This window comes from Cynocephalus volans, chromosome 17 (assembly GCF_027409185.1).
Source record: "Cynocephalus volans isolate mCynVol1 chromosome 17, mCynVol1.pri, whole genome shotgun sequence".
Taxonomy (NCBI): domain Eukaryota; kingdom Metazoa; phylum Chordata; class Mammalia; order Dermoptera; family Cynocephalidae; genus Cynocephalus; species Cynocephalus volans.
In genome coordinates, this window is record NC_084476.1 from 15,725,041 (window position 1) to 15,734,878 (window position 9,838).

General features: G+C 45.7%; 1 non-coding gene across 1 annotated transcript; it reads right to left on the minus strand.

Annotated features, from left to right (window-relative positions):
- Positions 1–6,864: 6,864 nt before the first annotated feature.
- Positions 6,865–6,939, minus strand: TRNAS-GCU (transfer RNA serine (anticodon GCU)). The gene has a single exon. It is a non-coding gene; the product is annotated as a tRNA-Ser (tRNA).
- Positions 6,940–9,838: the final 2,899 nt, after the last annotated feature.

The window sequence follows — 9,838 nt, forward strand, 5'->3', positions numbered from 1 at the left end:
TTTGTCTTTTAGTATTTCGAATATATCATCCCATTCTTTTCCAGATTTTAGGGTTTCTGATGAAAAGTCTGATGTTAGTCTGATTGGGGCTCCCTTATAGGTGACTTAATACTTCTCTCTTGCAGCTTTTAAGATTCTCTCCTTGTCTTTGAGTTTTGCCAGTTTGACTATAACATGTCTTGGAGAGGACCTTTTTTGGTTGAATATGTTTGGGGATCTTTGAGCTTCCTGAATCTGAAGATCTGTGTCTTTCCCTGTACCTGGGAAGTTCTCTGCTATTATTTCACTGAATATGTTTTCAATGCCATTTCCTTTTTCCTCCCATTCTGGAATACCCATGATTCAGATATTTGAGTGCTTAAGGTTGTCTGTTATCTCTCAGATTTTCTTCAATTTGTTAAATTCTTTTTTCTTTTTTTTTTTTTTTGTCTGCTTGTATTATTTCAAAAAAGCCCATCTTCAAGGTCAGAAATTCTCTCTTCTGTGTGTTCTAGCCTACTTGTTAAACTCTCTGTTGTTTTTTATTTCACTGAATGAATTCTTCAGCTCCACAAGCTCTGCTACATTCTTTTTCAGGGCATTGATTTCTTCTTTCAGGTCCTGTATACTTTTTCTCACTTCATTGTGTTGTCTGAGTTTTCTTGTATCTCATTTAGTTTCCTTAGAACTGTTGCTCTAAATTCCTTGTCAGTCCTTTTAAGGACTTCCTGTTCTATAGGATCTAGAGCTTGAGAGTTATTATTTTCCTTTGCTGGTGGCGTACTTTCTTGATTTCTATTCATATTTCTGTTATCTTTCCTTTGGGGTTTAGTCACTGTGGTGGGGGAATTCACGGTCCACTCGTTCAGTCTTAGTGTCTAACTAGGATCCTGCAGGGACTGCCAATTTGGTGTGGCTGCTTCAGTGCCTGTGGGCTGGCAGCTTGGGCCTCTCTGGGCTACAGGGATTGGCCTGGGCTGGGAGTCCCGGGGCGGTGCCTACCTGTTCTGGTGCAGGTGGCTTGGGGCCCTGTGGGCCTGTGACTCTTGGGCCTCTAAGAGATTAACATTTAAATCAGTGGACTTGAGTAAAGGAGATTGCGCACCATAGTGTGGGTGGGCCTCACCCAATCAGTTGAAGACCTGATTAGAACGAAACACAGCCCTCTCCCACGAGCAGGAGGAAATTCTTCAGCAGACAGCTTCTGACCTTGAACCCCAGCATCAGCTCCTCCCATGCCTGGTGGATATAAATAGCTGTTCTATGCTCAAATAAGTCAAAGTCTCTGTCCCTCAGGACTTGTGGCTTTCCACAGAGGGCTTGCAGAATACAGAGTTGCTTGAACTTTCATAAGCCTGGAACCGTTTTTTCTTGCAACATTTGCTAACATCCCACATATTAGTTCTTTGGGCCATAATGCTGCACTTGGGTTTTCAGGGACAATGTGATCCAAGAGGGTCTTTCTTCAGAGGGGCATGGGGGAGGAAGCAGGCGGATGGTAATTATATTTTCCTAGGAGGCTTGTAGCCTGGAAACCATCCACAGGCCAAAAAGGTGACTCATCAGTGAGGTTTTCGGGCCCTGGAAGAGCTGGCAGGAGAGTAGTAGTAAGGGCATCAGGACCTGCCCGTCAGCTGCATATCAGATTGGCCAGCACTGCTTCCTCTGCTTCCTGAGGCTGGCCTTAGCAACATTTCCTCTGGCTCAAGGGGCAAGTGCTAAATATGGTTTCACTGGTACCTACCATCACAAAATGTTGCCTTTTATTTTTTATTTTTATTTTTATTTTTATTTATTTATTTATTTATTTATTTTTATTTTTTATTTTTTATTTTTTTTAATTTTATTTTGTCGATATACATTGTGGCTGATTGTTGCTCCCCATCACCAAAACCTCCCTCCCTTCTCCCTCCCCCCAACAATGTCCTTTCTGTTTGCTTGTCGTATCAACTTCAAGTAATTGTGGTTGTTATATCTTCTTCCCCCAATAAAATGAAAAAAAAAAAAAAAAAGAAAGAAAATGTTGCCTGTAAGGCTTTAAGGGAAATATGCAAAAGGTCTCAGAGATAAGCAGGCTCTATCAAAACACCTCTTTTTGGTGATAACTCTAGGAGGCATTTGTTCCTACAGAGTGCATGCAGTGCCATGAATGGGGCCCGTGGGGGCCCCCCCGCTAGTGGCATCCCCTGGAATTGTGCAGTGCGGTGGTCCTCATGCTGCCTTTCTCCATTTCCTGAGCCAAAAACCAAGGCTTTATTCTCCTGAAAATAAGGAAAAGGGAGAATTTCAAAAAACATTAGGCCTCTAAATTCTTTCAGTTCCGGCATTTTCCAAAATGTCTTAATGACAGTTATTATAAAAAATAAAATAAAATAAAAAATCACCATGTGAGAGAGAGATGTCATGATCAGATATTTTCAAGGACTTCCAGGTTAAATAACATGCAACAGTTTCCTTTGCTGCAGAACTTGCCAGACCTTTCTGGGGGGTGGGGGAGGAGGCGGCTGGTGCAGCGATTAAACCGGGACCTTGGTGTTCTAAGAGCCAGAGCCTTTAATATACCAAAGACTGTGTATATCCAAGAGCAAGAGACAGGCTGTGGCATTTCTCAAACTTATTTGACTATAGAATTTCCTCTTTCTCATTTTTGAAACTGTTTCAGGAAACATATTTTGGGAAACTCTGGTGTAAAGGAGTGTTTTTTCCCAAAAAAGTCAACTCTCCCCAAGGACTTATAGAAAACATCATTGTTCCCCTTCTGTCTCTCATAGCTTGAATCATTGTTCTGTCCTTGAGACTGTTGGGACCCTAGGGCAGCCCACCAGCCTGTGGGCCCTGGAATGAACCGTGGTATTTGTTGGAGGACGTGTGCTTGCTGAGCTGACCTAGTCTGTATAACTGAGCTGCCTCAGTTTCCCTACCCAGTGCTGCAGTTCCCAGCTAGGATGGGACCATTGTTTCTTTTTTCTTTTTTCTTTTTCTTTTTGTCTTTTTTGTGACCGGTAAGGGGATTGCAACCCTCGGCGTGGTGTCATCCGCACCGCGCTCAGCCAGTGAGCTCACCGGCCAGTAAAGGGATCCAAACCCTTGACCCTGATGTTAACAGCACCAGGCTCTAACCAACTGAACTAACCAGCCAGCCCTATTGTTTTAAACTTCAACATATTTGGCCAGTCTAGTCATTGCTAGTTATGGCCCCTGAGGCCTGGACCTTGCTTTGTGGGCCCTGTCTGCTGGCTGGGGAATCACTATAAAGGGTGTGGCTGCCTGGAATGTCATTCTCTGCTGGGCCTGCCCCTCCCCACCCTCACTACTTCTACCAGTTTTGCTCAGGCTTGGCGTCAAACAGAAGTGGGTTCTCATTTTAATTCTGCCACACTCCCCAGCTATGTGAATCTGGGGGGGTTATATGAACTATTTGGGGGCTAATTACACCTGTATCATAAGGAAATTATAAGACTTGCAGCAGATAAAGGATGTATGTAATGTGCTTAGCCAGTGCTGGGTACATAGCAGGTCTCAGTAAATCCTCTGTGGCTGAGTGACTCCCAGCTGTGCCACTTACTGGCTGTATGTCCTTGTACAATGTACTTCTTGACCCTGAACTTCAGTTTCTAATCTTTAAAGTAAGAATAATCACATGTGATATGCATGAAAATGGTCTTTGGAAGCTATGAAGTGCTATGTAGCTATAGTAACCATGGTAACAACAATGAGCTAGTGAGACATAAAGTTGTCACATCAACCACCAGTAACACATTCTAAATCCCTGAGGAATTCTGAGTACTTGGCAGCAATTCCCACGGATTGACAACCATTCATACCACAGATATTTTTGGCTGCCAACTCTATGCCAAGCTCCAAGCTCGGGCTGGGGATAGCTATCAAGAACTGGGAAGAGTATGAAATTTTACCATACTTGGGGGCTAACTTGGATGCTGGCAGAAGACACGAGACTCTGGGGGTCAGAGACAAAGGACTTTGTTACTCAAGGCATGGCAATCAGCACAAGCATCAGCACATTTGCACTAGTTCCTCTTGTCCCTAAGTCCCATGGGGGTAGGGTTGCCAGATTTATTTATTAATTTATTTAAATTGTAATTGTATACTTTTATAGGGTATAATTTGATGTCTCTATACCTATATATGTTGAATAACGAAATCAGGGTGTTTAGCTTAGCCATCACCTCGTGCATTTATCATTTCTTAATGGTAAGAGCATTCAAAGGCCTCTTTTCTAGCTATTTTGTAGATTACAATACCTTACTATTAGCCATTATCACCTTACTGTGCTACAGAACATCAGAACTTATTACGCTCATGTAAACCTCTCCTGTCTTCCTCTCTCCCCACCCCTCCCCAGTCCCTGGTAACCACTGTTCTACTCTGCTTCTATGATATCAACTTTTTTTTTTTTTTAGGTTCCACCTAAGAGCGAGATCACATGGTATGCATCATTCTGTGCCAGCTTATTTCACTTAACATGGTGTCCTCCAGGTTAATCCATGTTGTTACAAATGACAGGATTTCATTCTTTTTTATGTCTAAATAGTATTCCATTGTGGACATATACCACATTTTCTTCATCCATTCATCCGTTGTTGGACACTTTGGTTGATTCCATATTTTGGGTATTGTAATTAGTGCTGCAGTAAACATGGGAATGCAGGTATCTCTTCAACATACTGATTTCATCTCCTTTGGGTGTATACCCACTAGTGGGATTGTTGGGTCATATGGTAGTTCTATTTTTAATTTTTTGAGAAACCTCCATATTGTTTTCCATAGTGGATGTGCTATTTTATGATCCCAACAGTGTATAGGGTTGCCAGATCTAGAGAATAAAAATACAGGACATCCAGTTCAATTTGAATTTCAGATTAACAGTGAATACATTTTTTAGTATGCCTCAAATATTGCATGGGATAAATACTAAAAAAGTATTCATTGTTCATTTGAAATTTAAATTTAACTGGGTGTTTTGTATTTTAACAGACAAATCCACACAGGAGATGACAGAGATGGGTCCGGCTGTATGATTGCATACACAGGGGGGATTGCGTTACCAGAGAAGAACCCTGAGCTGAGAGAACCCAAGTCTTTTATAATGGGCTGTAAGCATGCCTGCCCTTTGATTCAGTGAGAGACACTCGCTCTGTCTTCCAAGGCTGTTTGCCATGCAAACGTCCTTGCAAAGATAGTCCAGAACAAGGGCAGTCAGTGGCTCTGCTTGTAAGACTTGGGAGAACCTTGAAGAATTATCTTCCAATAGCACCCAGTGAACAGGTATGGGAAAGAGAGATGGCTGTGGTTTCTGTCCCCTGGAGTCAGTATCTTAAGATAAATGCTTGTCAGTGGGGCTGGATTCCGTCCATAGCTCTCTCCTAGCACTCCGCCTTTCCCAGTTACAGTATGCCTCCTTTACAGGTGATGCAGGTGTAGACATGCCAAATATAAGAGATGGATGGATGAGAATACATGCCCTCCTGTTTCCATTCAATCAGCAAATGTTTGGCCGGTGCCTGCCATGGTCCAGGCACTGGCCTGGGCATTAGGCCTGCAGCAGTGGAGGAAACCCACCTGGTCCTTGGAAAAGGAACTGGGAGAAAAATGACAGCTCCTTTTTGTAAAGAAATAGCTCCCGTGGTGAAGGCCCCTGCTCAGTTCTCTGCCCTGAGGCCTGCGCTGCAGTCAGATGGCCTACCGTTTGCTCTCCAATCTGCCTCTTGCGTCTCCACTTCCCAGACTTTGCTCCAACTGCAGCTGCTACCTGGAAATGCCACCCCTCGCACCCCTTTCCTCCTGCCTGCTTTTCCTTGGAAAATTTCAGCTCAAATCCTGTCCTGTCCATGAACCTTTCTCAGAAAGAAGCTTCCTTTCCTTGCATTCCCACTGTAGATTTCAGTCTCACCTCAAGCACCAGAAACAACCTGTTCTGGATCGGAGGTGTGGGGAGAGAAACAGAGTCTGGACACTGGGATCATATTGCCTGGGTTTCAGGCCAGACTCTGCCACTTCAAAGTGGAGTATTGACTGAAATTCAGGCTGTCGAGGCAGAAATAATTTTGTAAAGTTTATTGGGAGCCACATATGAGGATCAACCCAGGAAGCACCATCGACCAAGTCAGAGAAGTGCTCTGAAGTCTATTACAAAAAACAAAGACTGACGAAAGCAGAAGCAAAGAACAAAAAGCAGGCTGGTCATTTCAAAGTTACTTCCCTTGTAAGGAAGGGACAGGAAGACAGAACAATAGGAAAATAACTGATTAGTTAACATATGGCTATTTCGGGCTATCTCTTTTGTGTAAGGATTAAACAGAGGGGCGTTAGTTAGAGCACAACCTTGTAACACCACGGTCAAGGGTTTGGACCCTCATACCGTCCAGCAGCCATAAATAAATGAACAAACAAACAAATAAACAAATAGAGCAGAGGGAACCTCATTGTCATGCCTATTGAAGACAAACTGGCATGTTTGGGAAATCAGCTGATGTCTCACTCCTGACTTCTTGGAAGGTCAGACCACAGCCTAAGTGACATGGAACTTAGCTGAGGTGACTCCATTTTGGTTTTTAGTCTGGTCTGTTGGAGTTTAGTACAGGAATTTAGTCCAAAACAATGGCCTCCAGTAATTTTTATTTAACATGAGAAACTCTGCCTCTCTGGGCCCCAGCACTGTCATTTGTCAGGTAGGATCCCAGTGAGGATGGAATGAGAGAATGCCAGAAAAGGGCTGATGCACAGCAAAATGCTCACTCATTAAGTCATAATGAGGACGAATATGACAAATTGCTTTCACGTTCTATTTTTTTTTTTGACTCCCTACACCACCCTATCTGGCAAGTATTATAATTCCTCTCCCCCCCGCCCCTTTTTTTAAGCAACTGGCTGGTATGGGAATCTGAACCCTTGATCTTGGTGTTAGCAGCACCGTGCTCTAACCAACTGAGCTAACCAGCCATCCCATATAATCTCCATTTTACAGATGGGGAAACTGAGTCTAGGAGACATGAAGTGATTTGATTTGCCCAAGCAGTGCTAGTAAGTGATGGAGCTGGGATTCAAACCCTGGCTGTCCTGACTACAGAGTCTATGTTCTTTCAACAACAGAAAACCTGGAGCCAACGTCACCTCGAATACAGGCTGTGGCTTCTGAAATGTGGGGGACCATGAACCTAAAAGGTAATGATTTTCCATTCTAAGCTTCTCTGTGCAGAACTTTGGTTGGCTCCTCTAATGTCTTTGCTTGCTGTTCCTCATCTCCAGCATGGTCAGAAATGAATTGTCCTCAAGATAAACAGAATTTGTGGACATTTGAACCTCTGGTTGTCTTGATGATGCTGTCCACCCCCTCCTCTGCCCTCCAGAAGATCTCTTCACCCGTCATCCTGACCTTTTGCACAGCATCTGCAGCTCATTTCCTTCCGCTCCCTCAGCCTCCCCTCCTTCCCCTTCCATGGGCCTTGCTGCAGAGCCTGGAGGCCTCCTGCTTGCCTGGGGCTGCACTGCTCCTGGAGAGTAGGCTTTCTAAGTTTCCTGAGAGGCCTGAGATGCTGAGAGCTAGCAGAAGCAGGCAGGGGAAAGGGTGCTGGACTCAGATTGGCGGACATAACCTGTCGCTGGTCCCCAGGTGTCATCAGGGACCAGTAGCCCTCTCTTCTAAGTTCCAGTGACAAATACTCATATGAGCTCTTTCACCCCCTCTGTCAGCAAATCTTATCCTGTCTCCATTTTCAAGTTAGATTAAAACCAGTTGTACCTGGAAGTCCTGTATCACACTCTTGGCTTGTCAGGAATTCTGAAGATATGGGCATAACAGAGGGAGGCTGCCAGTACATTGTCCCTGCTGCCAGTGCCGTGCTGCTTGCTGCTGTGTGGCATTGCTCGGGACGGTCCTAGATGTCTATCCACTGCAGCTGCCTCATGTTGCCAGTTTCTGAACCAGGCAGCTGTGACCTTTCCAAGGAGAGAGACTTAACGCACTTTCATGCCTGCTGTGCTGAGCTCTGCCACTGGTGCCCCAGGCTTTGCAGTGCCCAGACCCCATGAGGCCTCAGGGACAGTGGGAGAGGGGGTACAGACTTCTGCACCTCTTGGTGCCCTGCCCCATGGCCCAGTCCCCAGTCACAGGAGCCTCCCAAAGGCAGGGCGCACTCCTTTCTATCCACTAGAAACATTAAGGGCATGTTCTTTCCCTTTCTCTGATGTGGGGCTTCAGGACTTATCAGGATTGCCAGGAACTTAGAAACACAAAAGGCTATATCCCCCCTTGGTAGGAGGGTGCACAGGCCTCCGTGAGGGTGGGAATGTCTTCCATTCCTTCCTGCACCAAATAATCTCTGCCCCTCCACTCCCACCCCCCATCTGCAACACACACCAGCTCAGATTAGCTCAATGAAGATTTCTTGCCCCAGCAGAGAGAAAGTGAAACCCAGGATAAGCTCTCTGTGGGCCAACCCCTCTCCTTAGTGACAGCATCCATAGTCCATATCCAATGCATGTGACCCCCTTGAGAGGCAGGGCTTCTGAATCCATTTTAGAGGCAGACAAGCTCCTCCATATGAGCATCGTGATAATCTGGTGCTGCTTGCTGTGTGCTTATGGAACATTTCCCCCGTGGAACCCCCCAGGCCGGATGGTGCTGGCCATCCTGCAGATCGGCTAAAGGGCGTCCAGCAGCCTCCATTCCGCTCTCCACCCTGATTTCATAGTTCCTGGAAGTCCAAAGTTCCCCTCCCCCACGTTTACTGTTTTGTGTAGGCTAAATGTCTTTAACAATTAGACTCAGGATGTAATGGCTTAACTCCACAGAGGTTTCTTTTTCACTCATGATAAGGTCTAGGGGATTCCAGGTTGGAGAGGTGGGGGTGGGATCCAGGCTGCTGCTGGATCTGTCACTGGGAACGCACAGGCTCCCAAAGGCATCCCAGGAGCAGGCAGGGGCTGGCACAGCTCCCAGAGGCATCCCAGGAGCAGGCAGGGGCTGGCGTGGGAGGTTTTCTGGGCCAGGGGACACTCATCACCTCCAGGCACATTCCACTGGCTCCAACTCTGTCACTGGCCACAGCTCGCTGCAGGGGAAGTTGGGGAAAGTGGCCAAGCTGTGAGCCCAGGAAGAGGAAGAGAATGGATTTCCATGTGCAGCCAGTGGTCTCTGCCAAACCGAGCTTTTGCAAATCCCCGTCTTTTTCTTCCTTATGTGTGGTCTCTGCTTCATACTTGACTCAAACAGGAAACTTAGCTCTCTTTGAGTTACACACACACACACACACACACACACACACACACACACACACACACACACACACACACACAAATGCTACTTGTATAAAGTACTTGGGGGACTGGCAGAGGTTACTGATGACTTAAGAGTGGAGAGGGGACAGAGGTGCTGTTACAAACAACTTCACCATCTAGAACTCCCTTCAGTCACCCCATGGCTTGCCTGGGAGTCTGGCTTGCCTCCCACCCTAGTGCTGGGCTCTCTGCCTCTCACTGGCTCTTCTGCCAGACACTTCCTCTCCCTTCCCCCTGCCCTGTCTCTTACTCTCCCTTTCGAGAGCTTCCTGCCCCAAACGGAGGCCTTCCCTGTGTCCTGCCCTCCCTGTCACCTCCAGCCTGGTGGGTCTCACCAAGGAGTTTAGCAAGGTGCTCTCCCCCAATAAAGACAATTCCCAGCTGTTAAGATGAGAGGTGCCTGCTGTTACAGTAACTGTATTAATCCCTTCGTTTGTATTCTCAGGAACCCCAGGGACAGGCATCATTAGCTCACTTTGCATATGAGAAAACTGACACTAAAGAAAGAAGTTGCTTAATTAATATTTATTTATTTCTGACTTTTAAAAATTGAAACATAATT